Source organism: Electrophorus electricus, chromosome 18, assembly GCF_013358815.1.
Source record: "Electrophorus electricus isolate fEleEle1 chromosome 18, fEleEle1.pri, whole genome shotgun sequence".
NCBI classification, from domain to species: domain Eukaryota; kingdom Metazoa; phylum Chordata; class Actinopteri; order Gymnotiformes; family Gymnotidae; genus Electrophorus; species Electrophorus electricus.
Genome location: NC_049552.1, coordinates 2,019,004 through 2,021,503, shown reverse-complemented (window position 1 = coordinate 2,021,503; position 2,500 = coordinate 2,019,004). Strand labels below are relative to the sequence as shown.

The 2,500-nt window shown below is 43.4% G+C and overlaps 1 protein-coding gene across 1 annotated transcript in view; it reads left to right on the top strand.

Moving 5' to 3' along the window:
* si:dkeyp-14d3.1 (transmembrane protein 132C) overlaps positions 1–2,500 on the top strand; it is a 176,092-nt gene that overhangs the window by 33,873 nt on the left and 139,719 nt on the right. The window lies entirely within an intron of this gene.

Genomic DNA, 2,500 nt, shown 5'->3' with positions numbered 1-2,500 from the left:
CGTACACACACACACACATACACACACACATACACACACACGTACACACACACACACGCATACACACACACACACACACACACACACACATACACACACACACACACAAACACACAAACACATACACAAACACACATACACACACACACACACACACACTCACACACACACACTCACACACACACACACACACACCCCTCTATTTCTGTTTATATTACAATATTTGTTCCTCTCTGGACTTTACAGTAAATATCTACTAAGTGCTCCTCTGCCTACTACTAAACCTCAGTGACTGAACCGAAACCTTTTGTCTGTCTAGTGGATGCTACATTACTACATTGCTACATTTCCTGAATTCTCCCCACAGCTACAAATGTTCATGTTTTGTAATCGTTTTGGAAATGTATTCTCCCCACAAACTGATATGAACAAAGTAAGCACTCACTCTTTTGTCTTTCTAACACAATTGCACGTGCGTGCGCACACACACACACACACACACACACACACACACACACACACACACACACACACATGAGGAGAAGAAAAGCACGGTTGCTCTGAGAGGCGGGAAGGTGGAGTTCGAACGCGCCACGGTGCAGTTCTCCATGCTTTTCACAAGGGTGTAATTTCCGCTGTTTTATGTTTCGTGATCACTGCTTCAGTGGTCCCCAGGTGCAGCATGTGAGTCATTTAAGCTCTGAAGGTTTTTAAAACTCTCATTTTAGTTTTTTAAAATTTCCTTTTTTTTTTTTTTTTTTTTTTTTTTTGTTGTTGTTGTTTTTCTGTTTACAGCTGGATTTTGTCTAGAACAAAGTACAATACCTCTCCATTTCCAGTCCTCAGAGAAAATGCCCTGTTGAGCTGTGCTGGTCGTGACCATGAGCTGGAATTACAGTATGTGACATGCAAAACGTCCTTTTGACAGAGTGGAGCCGGGTAACTATCAAAACATAGAGGCCTGACTCACTCCTGAATGGGGCTGTTAGCAGGAAGGCAGTGTGGAGTGTTCATTATGAGCTTGTGTGCACTATGAAGGGGCTATGACATGCTATGAAGGGGCTATGACACGCTATGAAGGGGCTATGACACGCTATGAAGGGGTAATGATACATTGATGGTAGATAATGTCATTAAAGACATAATGACTGTAGAGACAACTGTGGCTTTTTAAGTTACTTAAATTCACTTGCACAGGAATTGTACAGCTCCATCTGTGCTGATGTATGATGTATGGTGGACAGTCTAGATTATCTGAAGTGTTGGAAAGGTTCTTTGTGATTTTTATAGACTGCAGGTCAGGTTTTGGTGATTGTTACCGGTAGTTTGATGCTGAATAGAACCTTAGGGGCTAAAGCTTCTATATAGTCTCGCTGGCGAATTGAGATCAGGAATGATTGTGTGTGTGTGTGTGTGTGTGTGTGTGTGTGTGTGTGTGTGTGTGTGTGTGTGTGTCTCCTGCTCCCTCAGATAGCAGCATAGGGAACTGAACTGTCGGGGCAGAGCTCAAACTAGAATTTATTACACCTCCTACCAATGACCTTGAACAAAGTTTACCAATTTATCAGACCTGGTGTTTGTGTGTGTGTGTGTGTGTGTGTGTGTGAGTTTGCATGTGCTGGAGTGTGTATTGTGTGAATGTGTTTGTGTAGTTGTTTGAGTGTGTTTTGTGTTGCATGGATATGCTTGTGTGCATAGCCATTGCGTGTGTGTGTGTGTTTGATGTGATAGGGCAGGAAACTGTAGTATTCCTGAGCAGAAAGTATGTGTTCTTGAGTTCTTACTCTCCACACACAAACGGTAAGAAAGCGGAGAAACCTGTTCTCTCAGCAACTGGGCGTCTGCATCAGCTCTCTGAGGTAGGCAGAGCTGGTCTCCTCGCTTCTCTCGTACTGCAGCACAATGCCACGCTCGCTCTCTCTCTCTCTCTCTCTCTCTCTCTCTCTCTCTCTCTCTCTCACACACACACACACACATACAAACAAACACAAACACACATACTGTTATTAACCAAGTATATTTTTAACTCCCCACATGCTTCAATCCCAGGCACTGTCATTTGGACTTTGGGTATGTTTCAGTACCTAATGAGAAGCCTGCCTCTGGTTCTACCTCAGCAGTAATATGGTGAGGAGCGGTTTTTATGGAAATTCAACCTCATGAGACATTTTGTTGAGACGCTCTAGTCAAACAGTGATTACACCACCATCTTTCGTCCCTGATGGGGTGGGAATAACCTACATTTCTAAAGGCCGCTGGCTAATCAGTGTGTGCTTGCTAGCTAGAGACGAGCACATTGAGATATTGAAGTATACGAAATGACAGTAACTACCGGAAATGAAGCAGTTTAACCGAGTAGCCAACGCAGTAACAGGTTCCTAACTAGTAAGTCGGCTAGCTACCTGACCGTGGTAAACCATGGTCTGAGAGTCATTAGATGGCACACTAATCCAGATGATTTGTAAACCATGGTCTGAGAGTCATTAGATGGCACACTAAT